This window comes from Rhinatrema bivittatum, chromosome 2 (genome assembly GCF_901001135.1).
Source record: "Rhinatrema bivittatum chromosome 2, aRhiBiv1.1, whole genome shotgun sequence".
NCBI lineage: Eukaryota > Metazoa > Chordata > Amphibia > Gymnophiona > Rhinatrematidae > Rhinatrema > Rhinatrema bivittatum.
In genome coordinates, this window is record NC_042616.1 from 410222727 (window position 1) to 410237868 (window position 15142).

General features: G+C 44.3%; 1 pseudogene; it reads right to left on the bottom strand.

Annotated features, from left to right (window-relative positions):
- Positions 1-1547: 1547 nt before the first annotated feature.
- The window catches only part of LOC115083306, a 113926-nt pseudogene continuing 100331 nt past the window's right edge, over positions 1548-15142 (bottom strand).

A 15142-nucleotide genomic window follows, 5' to 3' on the forward strand; every position in this document is an offset into this window, starting at 1 on the left:
AGATTCCCACAGTCTTCTTGGATGACAGGTGCAGCCATACAATTTCTGTTAGGTCTGTACCATGGCCTCTCTATGCAGCTTTATCCTAGCATATTTGGAAGATTAATACAGCCATAATGCTGATTTTAGAGTTGCAACTATACCTGATTCATACAGGCTGCTGAACAACTTTCTTGGAAGCCTGATGCATCTATACCTACACTCTTTGATCAGTGGCTTATATTATCCTCTCTTTGGCCCCCTAAAGGTCTGTATGACTGAACAAATATTCAGTCCTCCCCTTCTTTTCTTCTATTATCCCCAGCTATCATTACCCTCACTCTGTGTCTATTCTAAGCATGTTTAAATTCCAATTCCAAAGCAAAATGTCAATTTCATATATTTTATTGAAGTCAGACAATTATTTGGATAATTCTATCTAATTTGTCCATGCCTTATTTCCTCCCAAGAGATTGAAGAATGCTTTGAGTGCATTAAATCCTTTTCTATTGTTTATGTTTTAGACCTTTTATAATGTGGGCAGCAATAATTTCTAATTCAGTCCTGGTTTTCTTGTAACCTTTGATAGTATTACACACAGTTTCATACACTGACGTGTTAGAAAGGATTTAAAGAAAGGACGATGATCTCAATTTCTAATGTATACTACTTCAGTTTTATTGATTATAAGATTGCAGTCCTTGCTTAATGGAAAGATAAAAGAATTCATAATTTGGGGCCACTGAAAGCACAATACATTTAACTTGAGAGAGAAATGAGAGAATTCCTTCTGGTGACAACAATAAGAGTTGCTGGGGAACCGGATTATGGGAAGAGCAATTTTTTGCAGTGGTCAGTGAGATTGTGATCCAACAAGTAATTTGTACCCATGCACATGCAAATCAGTTTTCAAAGAGAAATGTCCCAGGAGTTTTAAAGCTGAAATCCTCACGCATGCCTAACTGTACCCACCCTGGTCCCACCTACATCCTAAACTCACCTGAATTCTTCACATAGGAGATGGGGAAGTTTCAAAGTGGTTATTTCCATGGTATTTAACACCCATTTATTCATAGAAACCTCAAGGAAATTTTACCCCTTGATGAATGGATACCGGGTAATTACATAATACCTAAAAGGTTATTTTTAAATAGCGCTGGTTTACTTTTCCAAACAATCTCCAAATACAGTCTGCCCACAGTTGGATCTGGGAGAGGGAGTTGGAAAAACAGGAGTGGACCAAAACTTCATTATTCCATGAATGTGGCTTCACTTTATTGATTATAAAACAAAATATGAAATCCTGTGGTATTATATTCAACTCATCTATTTTCCAAATTATTCTAGCCTCTCTTTGAACATGTCCCCTTTCCTTCTATCCCAAAACATTATTCCTCATGCGAACAAACACAAAAGGGTTGAAATTGCACAAGTACTTTCCTCATGTGAGAAAACATAAAGGCAAACTGAATGTAAAATAAAATTACTCTGATTACCTAAAAGAGTAATTCTCATATTGTAAGGAGACAAGAACACCATGTTCATGATCATGAAGAAGAAATTATTTATCAATTAGTTTTGTTAGAATTTTGTTTACCAATTAAATGCTCCCTTGTGTTCAGGTCTGGTCTGAGCAGGATAATGTAGCACTTGGGGATGAATATACAACCCAGCAGTCCAGCACTGGAAGCCAAGATGGCAAAGATCTCCACTGCCACCATGTATTTGCCTTTGGTGCTCAGGTACGCTGGGATGTAGGAGACCCAAACACTGCAGAACACCAGCATGCTGAAAGAGATAAACTGGGCCTCATTGAAACTGTCAGGCAAATTCCTTGCTAGAAAAGCCACAATGAAACTTAAGAGAGCCAAGAAGCCCATGTACCCAATCACAGCATAAAATGCAATGGTGGACCCCTCGTTACACTGAAGTATCATCTTCCCAGGTTCAGATTGTGTGTCATAGTCTGGGAATGGAGGAGAGATGAGCAGCCATGCAGTGCATATCACAACTTCACCCAAGGAGCAGAGAAGGACTAGAGAGCTGGAGACTCTTCTCCCTACCCACTTCCTTAACTTGCTGCTAGGCTTGGTGGCACTGAAGGCAATGACAACTGTGACAGTTTTTCCCAACACAGAAGAAACTGCAGCTGTGAAAATGATCCCAAAAGCAACTTGTCGGAGCAGACAGGTCACTCTTCCAGGACGGCCAATAAATATCAAAGAGCAGAGAAAGGAAAGCATGAGGGAGAGGAGGAGGACATAGCTAAGGTCCCGGTTATTGGCTTTCACCATGGGTGTGTCCTGGTATTTAAGAAAGATTGCTAGCACCAGGGCAGTTATGATGGAGAAGAGAATAGCAATGGAAGCCAAAGCTGCAGCCAAGGGATCCTTGTAGGACAAAAAGTCTATGACTCTTGGGAGGCAATCATCCTTCTTCTCATTGGGCCATTGATCTTCAGGGCACTTCATGCAATTCTCTGCATCTATAGAAAACAACACATGTAAACTTTTATTTCCATACACAGCTTTATTCTAGGAATTCAGGCTTGTTAAGAAAAAGAAAAATACAAGAGAAGATTTTCAATATTATGTACATATGTAAGTTTCATTTTCATTTATAACAATTTTATATTCTGCTTTTTAAACATGTTATCCAGGCAGCAGTACAATTAAAAAAAAACCAGTCATAATTAGTTAAATAAGCACAAATGAACAATGCAAGAAAAAATACCTAAAATAATAAAATCACCAACAAATCATGTTAGCTCAGCAGCAGGGGCAGATTGCAGGAAAATATCGGCCCGGGGGATTTTTTCAAAACCAGCCCATGCCCTGCAGCACTTTTGTCAAAAGCCCCCAAAAGGATGCCAAGTCAGCCCTGGAGCCCGGCAGAATTGAACCAAAATATCTCCAAAATATACATCATCTTTCCTAAATTGTAGAATATGGAGGCAATGAATACGCATCAGGCAGCTTTCATGGCAGGCAGAAAAAAGACTGAGCACACCTCAGGGCCCTCTTTTATTGTACATTCATACAAAGGCAGATGATGTGTCATTACATGATTGGCTACTTTCCCCATAGCAACAGACGAGTCATTACACCATTGGCTTGGTTCAGGGGGTGTATACGGATCATTTCATTGGCAGCTGAATTCTATACCTCCTGTCTCCGTCCTGCCTCCGACCAGGGAACACCCAGCCCCTCCCCCAGGAATTCAGGGCCAAGCACAAGCCAGAGAAATACATGATAGTCAGGTATCCTTTCCTAGGCAGAGAGGCTTAAGCACAGGTGATGCTTTTATTCAGTGCAAGGCCAGGGAGAAGGGAAGATAGTGTAAAACCCTGACATGGCTTGCTGGCAAGCGCATATTTCCCACATCTCACCCTTTCTGTTTTTGTTTAGGCAGCTCAATAAAGCTTTAGACCCTTACTGAAATCTGTTATGTCTTGGTATGGGCTGGAAATAGGAAAAGGGGGATATGGAGGGAAAAAAGCTGATTCGGCGTGGTGTACCAGCCGCCGCTGAGCTCCTGAAGCTCCATATCACCCAGAGCTGGTGCAGCGTGGTGTGCCAACGGCTGCAGGGCTCAGGATTCCCTATTAAGCATCATACAAGACATCTTTGTATTCGGGCTGAGAGCAAGGTTTCAATATGGATATGAGGTTGGGTATGCACTGAATACAGCAGCACAGGCAAATAATTAAGACAATTACAGTAATTATAATAGAAATCACCCTTTTGAGACCAGAAATATCAGGGAGCCAGGACCATAGCCAATCCCATGGAGAAGTTGGTATTCTGCCTGAAAGTGGTGCATCAGCAACCATGGTTTCTATCTGCTCTATGGTATGTGTGGGGTTTGCTTTATAGTCTGATATGTACACACAGCAATGAGATCCAATTAATGCACAAACACCACCCTTTAAGGCTAAAATAGTGTCTAAGGTATAGCTGTTCTGAAATGCTACTTCTCTAATCTGAGAGACTTCTGTTGTGAGTAGTTTTAATGCATGGACTGTCTGATTAGATATGGCAGTCGTCCAGTTAGCTAGGATGTGTAAGTCTCTGTAATTCATATCATTTGGGTTATATAACTACAAAGGGTAAATCCCTCATCCCCTCTATACTTTCTGCACCTGCTTGGGTCTCCCACTGCACATCCTGAAATCTGCCAATTGCACATATATGTGGTATAATTATGTAAGTGTTCAGTGATTAATACAAAGGTTCAGTTACAATATGGATATTTCCCACCTGAAGCCCCTTTCCATCCCCTGTATCATAGTCCCAACAAAGAGCGGCAGTCTCTTGAATACAGCTGCCGATGTGTAGTATGGTATTATTAACTGGAGAGTTAATGAAAACACCTCTCTGTAAAGGATAATTAGTCCATACTGTAAGGTTAAATGGTACAGCATGCATCAGTCGATTCAACAGGTGTGAAAAGTTCTGTGCATCGAGGATGTACATGTTGTCCTGTCAGAGTCCTTGTTCTGAAATCACCATAGCTGGAGAAATAAGGCAAAGGAGGAGGGTGCAGAACACAATTGTTAATGAGTTGGCATTCAGGCAAGAAAAGGCGGCTAATAAGTTCTCTGGAGTTTTCTCAAGGCCTTGCTGTTCTAAGAGTTGTGCAGATTGGTTGGATAGGGCCTTGATCTGTCCCCAGGTCATGTGGTGCTGCTTTTTGCGAGGAGTCCGGTCTCTGTCCTTCTGAGGGCTGTGGAGGCTCAGGGAGAAGTTGGGGATCGGGTCCTGTAGACCTGGACACCTTTCCATCTTTTCACGGCTTGATATACCTGTGGAAGCAAGCAGAGAAACATATCCTCGTTCCCCATTTTAAGGGAACGGGACCGTACCAGACATTAAATATTCTATACAAAACTGATGGCTGTGGGTGACTAACCCTAGTCCCATAATGATTACTCATGGCTGTGGTCTTAAATTTGATATGTTTAGATGGTTTGTTCAGCCAGTCCTGTTTAGGGGGAAGTCCAGGGGCATTCCCTCCTTTTTGTTTTTGTTTTGTCAAGAGCTCTTAAGGGTATGGTTGGCTCTCTCCACAATGACTTGCCCTGTGGTGTTGTAGGGGATGCCAAATAAGTATTTAATGTTCAATTATTGACGAAATTCATGCAAAGGAATGGCTGCAGTAAATAGAGCCATTATTAGTTTTCAGAACAGAGGGTAACCCCATTATCAAGAAAGTTTTTATGCAGTGATCAATTTTCATTCAGTAAAATAGCATACATGTAAATTAATCGTTTAAAGGAAAAGTCATTTGCAGTAAGCTGAACCACAAACAAGTATTTCAGACATTACATTAAACATATGTTACACAAGACTGACACATATTCATATTCATTCATCCTGCAAATATTCATTTACACAAAACTGACACATTCATTCATCCTGCAAATGTTCATTCATAGTCTTCTTGGCATCAAGACAGACAACAGATAACACATAATATGAGCTAAAAATCTTACAAAAAAGGTATCAAAAACAAAAATAGATCAAGGATCAAAAATAAAAAGTCAAAAGGTGTTAGAAAAATGTTTGAAAAATGTTAAAATAAGCTGCAAAGTGTTCATCTTCACATCTCTCATGGCAGGAAGGCTGTCAATCTGGAAAATATTAAAAACTGGCATACAGCAAAAAATTTACTAAGGTAAGGATTAAAGTGAGATTCTTACTTTTTTAACCTTGGATAAATCAATTCCATCATTCAATTTAATAAAATCAATTTGGATTTGCAAGAAAAGGCTTGGGAGAGATTGCTTTAAATGTAGCAACCTCTGTCAGTAAAAATTTTAAGGTTCAGAATTCTGTATAAATTTTGTGAAAAAGAAAATAAAACTGAAGTTTCCTTAATACAGGAGGACCGCAGATCTGAAAAATAAAAACTATTATACAACAGAATTATTAAAACAATAATATAATATAACTGGTAGAATAGCATAGCGCCTCCTAGTGGAGACACCATCATTACTTTATAGCTTGCAACTATTGTTCCAGGTTGCAATCAATAATACTCTGAGCTTACTTTCAATGTGGAATATCAGAATAGAATTTCTTCTTATAATTATTAGAATAGGAAATTAAACACACTGTTCAGTAATCTCAGTTCAGTATTAAAGAAGTTTGAAAGTATTAAAAAGATTAACAACAGAAAGATGAAGGGCTAGTGTAGAAATGCATTGAAGGTTGAGGGAAAAGATTTGGATCAGCAGGAGATCTGATCTGTCTCGTGCCCCCCTTTGAAAGCTGCAAGCACAGTTTTAAAGAAATGTATCAAGAAATGTATCTCAAAGTTATAAACTAGGGAGAGAAACTGCAGTACTAAGTCCAGTTTTTTCTTTTCAAAAGTTCTTCCTCCCCCCATGAGTAGCAATCAAGAGTTAGTAAGAGGGGGAGGAACAGGGTTTCTCAAAAGAAAAGAAACAGAGCAGAGAACTCCACCCAACGAATTAATCCTTCAGTCAATAGGAACTGAAAGACAGTATTGTTTAACAATAGATAACATCAACCAGAAACAATGACTGGCAAGGACTTGCTAATTTCTTGTGGACTTGCTGATTCCTTGCAGACAGATACTATTTTTCTCCTATAGGGAAAATTACAATAAGAATACAAGTTCTGTGCACTGGCAATTCAAGCTATAAACTTAAATCTCAGAGAAATGGAGTCATTTTAAATGTGAGCCAAATTAACTTTGCAAAAGGGAAATTTTCACATGTAATTTACACAGTATATTGTTCAAATTTCAGTACAGTTTTAACATAAGGCTCTGCATACACTTTCTGTGGGGGAAATACTCTCAAAGTATGCAGATTTTTTGTAACTGAATTCAAAGACTAAGAGAAACCATTTTTTCCAAATCTGTCCTGTTTGTTCAATTACTCTGTTTAATCTGGTCTGCAATAGGTCATTAAAGTATATAATTAAATCATTTTTTTCATATTGATATTTTTTTTGCTTGTAACGCAGGAGTGCAGCTGCCTGGCCCAAGGTCTTATATGCTGATTTCTTTGAAGACCTGGGGGCATAGCCACTGCTCATGGCACTCCGGGTGGCACTCAAGTCTATTGCTGCCCCACCTAGTTCTTTGTTCCTTTCTGTAATGGGAAAGGCTTGAATCCCTTCCAATAATTCCTCCCTTGTGAGATTTCCATGTTCTAGGTGAAATCCCATGCTGACCGCGGCACATAAATTGTTACTGGGAGCAGCGGTTTGAGATGGTAATTTACCTGGACAAATTGGTGATGCAGAATTAATGACTGTCTCAGGCAATGGCAAATGAGGGTACAGGGAGTTGGTGATTGGTGGGGGAAGGGCTTGCAGGCAAGATGGAGGGAGGCTAGTTTTTCTGACCTCAGTGTTTTCAGTTTCCTGGGACCTTTTCTATGAGGTGGACGCAGAGGAAGCCACAGGAGCCATGGTAGGGGACGGTGCCTTGTGAGTGTGTGTCCCCAGATGTTCTATTTCATATTCTGTCCCCCTTAGTTCATGGGTCTTTTCTGTGATGAGAAAGGCTTGAAGTCCTTCTAATTCTTTTCCTGTAAAGTTTTCTTTCTGCTGTTTCTGCTGAAATTCATTGCTAATCACCCCACCCAGGCCAGGTTGTGGTTCAATTGTGCTCAAGGGCTGCTTTTCTGAAGAGGTGTGAATGGGCTTGGGTGTGGGTATGGAGAGCTGATAAAAAGAATTTGCTGTCTCTGAGGAAGATTGAGCATAAGATGGGGGAAGGATATTCTGATTGAGTCTGCCTGCTTCTAAAAGCACATGGTTTGGAAATGCTGTCTTGAAACTTTTTTTTCCTATGTGTTCTATGGCCTCTGTACATTTTTGCCATATTAATAATAGCTTTATGGGAGCTCTTGGAGCTGTATGAAGACTATTGCCTATTAAAATCCAGTCCTGGATATTCAGAGTTCCAGCCTCTATTGAATACCATGGGCAGCGGCAAGCTATTTCACTTATCAATTCTTCTAAATCCCCTATTATGACTTGCGCTATTTCCCCCCTGGTGACGAAATAATGATTCTTGATTATTTTCTGCAGCTTTCTTGCATGACACGTCTGCTTAGCTGACAGATTTCCCCCCATACTCACGATTGTTGGGAGCAGATTTGCTGAAAAATTACTTACGATTAGGGAGCAAAATTCTGCTGCTTCGGTAGCTACCTAGGCTGTTCCAGCCGAGTGAGCAGGGAGCATCACGGCGCGGGTCACCAGATGTAGAATATGGAGGCAATGAATATGGATCATTTCATTGGCTGCTGAATTCTATACCTCCTGTCTCCGTCCTGCTTCCGACCAGGGAACACCCAGCCCCTCCCCCAGGAATTCAGGGCCAAGCACAAGCCAGAGAAATACATGATAGTCAGGTATCCTTTCCTAGGCAGAGAGGCTTAAGCACAGGTGATGCTTTTATTCAGTGCAAGGCCAGGGAGAAGGGAAGATAGTGTAAAATCCTGACATGGCTTGCTGGCAAGCGCATATTTCCCACATAAATAACTAAGAAGTTGAGCACATTCTAGAACGGGGTGAGCAGAGCTGCAGCCCCAGTTTCATCCATGCACATTGGTTGGGCCCTCTACACATCTGCTTATATCTTTTACAGAGATATATCCTGGATTCCCTGTCTGGCTCTTGAACCAGTTGCAAGTAATGACACAGCCAGCCAATGTCAGACACATGTACACTCAGTCACAAACAGATTTTTAGATTGCAGAAACTTTATTGGCACATACACAAATACCTGCCAAGTACTTGGGACCTGGATTGGCCAGTTAGAAAATAAACAGGATACTGGGCTCGATTGACTTTTGGTCTGACCCAACATGGCAAGCCTCATGTTCTTATGTTAAGACATATACTCTTTCTCAGCACCAAAGATACACCCACGTACTGAGAGTATGTGCATCTGTGTCAGAGAGAAAGATACCCACACACATGCTCTCTCTCACAAATTGTGCATGGGTATGTATCTCAATCTCACTCTCCCTGACACAGACGCACAAACACTCTCCTTGACAAGCTAATGTTGTGCCGGCCATCCATTGCTCCTACCATGTGACAGGGGCCTACCAATGGCACTGGTAGCCCCTGTGACATCGTAAGGGCAAAGGGCAATCGGCACCATTTTGATTCGTAGCAGGCCGACAGCCCAATGGCCTGGAGGGAGAGATCGCTCGCAGGACCCCGCTGGACCACCAGGGCTTTTAGTAAGTCTTGGGGAGGGATCGGGATGGTGTGTGTGTGGGGGGGGGGGGGGGGGTTGTAATACAGTAAATTTGAAGGGTTGGGGTGGTTTTTTTTCCAATTCAGGTTTTTTTTTCTTTGATTCATTTTTCCTGGTTTGGGTCAGGTTTCAGCTTTGTTTTTACCGAAAAATGATCCGTGGGAAAAAGAGTTTTCCCATGAAGCGCCCGAACTGAAACCCGACCCCAACCAGAACAACAAAACTCATCTTTACTGCTTATGTGCTCACACAATGTGTGCCCCCAGTCCAGCAATGCTGCATCATGGTGTAAAGTTCTTGCTTGCTGACAGCAATTCCCCATTCTGCAGCAGCCCCTTCCCTTTCCTAATCCCATTCTCTAGGACAGTGGTTCTCAACCTTTTGTTGGCCGGGACACACCTGACAGATGGTTCTCACATGCGTGAAACACTGAACATGTGACCATCATGGGGCTAAATGTAAACATGCACTCTGCATCCACAGGAAACCCCTCAACCCCCCAAAATAGGTGCAGAGCAGAACTAGGGCATTATCCATTAGGGATGTGAATCGTTTTTTGACGATTTAAAATATCGTCCGATATATTTTAAATCGTCAAAAAATCGTTAGGGCCACGATACAATACCAATTCCCCCGATTTATCGTTAAAAAATCGTAAATCGGGGGAAGGGGGAGGGCAGGAAAACCGGCACACTAAAACCCCCCTAAAACCCACCCCGACCCTTTAAATTAAATCCCCCACCCTCCCGAACCCCCCCCCCCAAATGCTTTAAATTACCTGGGGATCCGGCGGTGGTCCAGAACGGCGGCGGTCCGGAACGGCCCCCTCAATAGAATCGTGTTGTCTTCAGCCGGCGCCATTTTTCAAAATGGCCGCCGCAAAATGGCGGCGGCCATAGACAAAAACGATTCGACGGAGGAGGTCGTTCCGGACCCCCGCTGGACTTTTGGTAAGTCTTGTGGGGGTCAGGAGGCCCCCCCAAGCTGGCCAAAAGTTTCCTGGGAGTCCAGCGGGGTTCCGGGAGCGATTTCTTGCCGCGAATCGTTTTCGTACGGAAAAAGGCGCCGGCCATACGCGTATGGCCGGTGCCATTTTCCGTACGGAAAATGGTGCCGGCAGGAGATCGACTGCAGGAGGTCGTTCAGCGGGGGTTCCAGACCGCCGCTGAACGACCTCCTGCACTCGATCTCCTGCCGGTGCCATTTTCCGTACGAAAACGATTCGCGGCAAGAAATCGCTCCCGGAACCCCGCTGGACTCCCAGGAAACTTTTGGCCAGCTTAGGGGGGCCTCCTGACCCCCACAAGACTTGCCAAAAGTCCAGCGGGGGTCCGGAACGACCTCCTCCGTCGAATCGTTTTTGTCTATGGCCGCCGCCATTTTGCGGCGGCCATTTTGAAAAATGGCGCCGGCTGAAGACAACACGATTCTATTGAGGGGGCCGTTCCGGACCGCCGCCGTTCTGGACCACCGCTGGATCCCCAGGTAATTTAAAGCATTGGGGGGGGGGGGGGGTTCGGGAGGGTGGGGGATTTAATTTAAAGGGTCGGGGGTAGGTTTTAGGGGGGTTTAGTGTGCCGGCTCACGATTTTAACAATTTTTCACGATAGTTTACACACCCAAACGGCAACAATACGATTCCCTCCCCCTCCCAGCCGAAATCGATCGTTAAGACGATCGAGGACACGATTCACATCTCTATTATCCATACAACTCACCATATAAAAAAAGATATTCTGGTTCTGATGACATCTCAGTAAAAGCAAAACAAACTCCCTTTACTTGCAGGCACAATACCCCTCTTATAAAAAGAGAGTAATTTACCACTAATGCATGTCCTGTTGAGAAAACACAACAAATAAGATTCATACAAATGCCTACATGCTAGTAAAATACCTCACTTCAGTCACACACCCAGAACTGACCTTCACCACAAATTATAAATATGGAGACAAACTGGAATGGGAAACTAAAACAACCACTCTGCATGCAGTGCAAACCTGGAGAAATGGAAAGAGAAATATAGCACCTAACATAGTCCCAGGATCTGCAATAATGCACACAAACTAACCTGCACAAAGTTACACCTGTATTATGGAACACACTCAAACAGTAACAACCCTACCTATGAAAAGGCAACACTACAAATATTTAACCAGGCCTTAAACACTAATACACCTCCTATTAGGAAAACAGAACAAGCCAAGCTGCTATAGATCCCTACACAAAAATAATTGTAAAACTATACTAATAAATGTTACAAAACAGCTGATGAACAGAATAACTCCACCAATTAAAAACTCATAAAAAGTATGAAAAATTGTCCAAATATCAATAAAATATTTCAAAACTGCAGACATATCACACAATACCCAATAATTAAAATGGCAGTCAGTCAAGAAAAATAAACTTAAAAAGCCACCTTTACTTACCCTCTCCAGCAACTCTCGTACTCCTTTCCCTTCCAGGCCAATAGCACTCACCAGAAGCAGCAGTGGCTGCTGAAGCTCTGTCCTCAAGGTCCTCTTCCTTAGGGCCCACAACCAGCCACTCATACACAGTCTCTAAGACCAGTCACATCCCTGACCAGTCTCTGTTTCACACACACACACACCAGTCACTAGGGATGTGCAGACCAAAAGTTTATGTTCATAAGTCCATAAGTCGAAAGGGGGGGTCATTTGCGGTCAATATGGACATATGGAGAATTCCATAAGTTGAGTCTATGTCCATATGTGCAAATAAAAATTTAAACCCCTCACCCTCCTTAATCCCCCCCCCCCCAAGACTTACCAAAACTCCCTGGTGGTCCAGCGGGGTCAGGACGCCATTTCTGAAGTCCTTTGCAAGGAGCACGTGACGTCGGCGCCTCGTCGGAGTGATGCAGCGTCACATGATTCCCCCCGGATTCGCTCCGGGACCCTCGTTCGACCCAAAAGGAACTTTTGGCCAACTTGGGGAGGTCAGGAGGCCCCCCCAAGCTGGCCAAAAGTTCCTTTTGGGTCGAAACTTTTGGGTCCCGGAGCGAACCCGAGGGGAATCACGTGACGCCGCGTCACTCCGACGTGGCGCCGACGTCACGTGATTCCCCCCGGGTTCGCTCCGGGACCCTCGTTCGACCCAAAGGAACTTTTGGCCAGCTTGGGGGGGTCAGGAGGCCCCCCCAAGCTGGCCAAAAGTTCCTTTTGGGTCGAAACTTTTGGGTCCCGGAGCGAACCCGGGGGGAATCACGTGACGTCGGCGCCACGTCGGAGTGACGCGGCGTCACGTGATTCCCCCCGGGTTCGCTCCGGGACCCTCGTTCGACCCAAAAGGAGCTTTTAGCCAGCTTGGGGGGGGGGGGTCAGAATTCAGAAATGGCGTGCTGACCCCGCTGTACCACCAGGGAGGTTTGGTAAGTCTTTGGGGGGGGGGGGGGAATTAAGGAAGGTGAGGGGTTTAAATTTTTATTTTGGATCAACAATCGCGATTTCCAACGTATTCAACATAGCTATGTTGAATAAGTTGGAAATCCGATCGTTTTCGCCTCATCACTTTTTTAAGTTAAAAAAAAAAAAGTAGCGTTTTACATTTAAGTTCAAAACGAATGCACACCCCTACCAGTCACCTCCCTGACCAGTCTCTGTCTCACATACACACACACCAGTCACCTCCCTGACCAGTCTCTGTCTCACATACACACACACTCACCAGTCACCTCCCTGACCAGTCTCTGTCTCACATACACACACACCAGTCAATCCCCTGACCAGTCTCTGTCTCACACACACACACACACACACACACACACCAGTCATCTTCATGACCAGTCTATCTCTCTCACAGAAACACATCACCTCCGACCATGGTCTCTCTCAATCATACACATGCTCTCTCACTTGTATACAAGCTCTTAATCACACATAAATACTCTTGTTCCCATTCTACCACACACCCACAAAGCTGCCACTCACATACTCAGGCACCCATTCTACCACACACACACACACACACACACACACACACACACACACAAAGCTGCCACTCACGCATCCAGGCACTCATTCTACCACACACACACACAAAGCTGCCACTCACATACTCAGGCACCCATTCTACCACACACATACTTACACACACACACAACTGCCACTCACGCACTAAGGCACCCATTCTACCACACATACACACAAAGCTGCCACTCATGCACTCAGTCACCCATTCTACCACACACACACACAAAGCTGCCACTCAAGCAGTCAGTCACACATTCTATCACACACACACACACACACACACACACACAAAGCTGCCACTCAGGCACCCATTCTACCACACACACACACAAGCTCTCACTCACGCACCCAGGCACCCATTCTATCACAGGCACACAAAACTGCCACTCACACACATATGCTCACATGGAGCCTCTTCTTATTGCTTGGCCCAATAAGCCTGGCCTCCGCTCTTCAGCCGCCGCCGGCCTGTCCTCCGGCGGTGGCACTCCCCTATCAACTGCATCGGCCAGTCCACCCCTGGGGCGAAGGGAAGCACAAGTGAAGCAGTGGAACACCGGGAGCTGCAACACACCTGCCGGTGCTTGGCGACACACTGGTGTGTCGCAACACACCAGTGGAGAATCGCTGCTCTAGGAGACTCACTGGTTCCACAGCCAACTGCTTCTCTCAGAGCTCTGAACAGTCACCTCTCCAACACTGCATAGGCACTTCGTCCTGGCTTACCCCTTCCTTCCTGTACCTGTAGCTTGCCTCCACTTCTCTGCAACCCTCCCACCACTCTAGTGCATTCCCATTGTCTGCAGGCTACACAGTCTGCTGCTTTTATGGTTCTCCAGAGTCTGCTCTATCTACTAACTCCAGTGGAGGAGGGATCAGAGATCACCTATACTGTTCCCTAGGCTTACAAAAAGAGAAAATTAAGCACTGGCTGAAATGGGGAGAGCCATTAACCCAAAGTAGCACAGCTCCAGATGGAATCTTGCTTTCTCTTGTGGAACCAGTGCAGCTAGAGCTGGTGCAAGGGTATTAGGTGTCATAGGTGAACCTTACAGCCTTGCACACACTCCTCGCCCCACCCTTCCCACAAAAATTTAAAAATATGCATTTATATAACGGATTTTACATAAAAAAGAACATTAAATGGCGGATTTTCTGAAGGCCACATGTGTAAAATCCCACTTTTACTTGCGTGGCTGTGCCTAGCATGTGCTGAACCTATTTTCAAAAAGGCCCTGCCACAAGCATAAAGGCTGGTATGTGCATAAGCGTGGGCCTTTCTGAAAGGGACAGGCTGGGGGGCATTTTCTAGGTGGGTGGGGCGGTCTGGGGGCATGGTGGGGCTAGAAGCACCCGGTACAGCAGCCATTTGCATAGTGCCGGCACATGCAACTTGCTCCTGCTCCTTGGTGGGAGCAAAAGGTAAAATAAAACAATTAGGGGTAGTTAGGACAAGGATAGGGGAAGGGCAGGATAGGGGAAGGGGAAGGGAGGTTAGGGTAGGAAGTTGGGAAGTTAATTGAAGCAGACAGGGAGGGAACTGGGGATGGCCCTGATGCATCGCTGCACATATTTGCAAAAGTAGACACCCCCCCCCTCTTTTATGCGCCGACCTGGCCAGGTAGCACACACACATGGACATGCACGTGTATGTTTTGAAAATCTACCACTAAGTGTTCTAAGGTAAAAATATCACTTATAATGTGTATTATTTATATGCATTGCTGTGGTACCAACCAGAAAATTCTGCAAAAAAGACACCTGCAGCCATATGGACTGTTGTAAAGCATGGTGGTCCTCAGAAAGCTTTAAATAAACTGAATTTACAGTACAGTAAAACTCCCATACAAAAACAGCACTAACTGCCAGCACTCAAACAGTAACAACTCTACCTATGAAGAGGCAACATTGAAGAT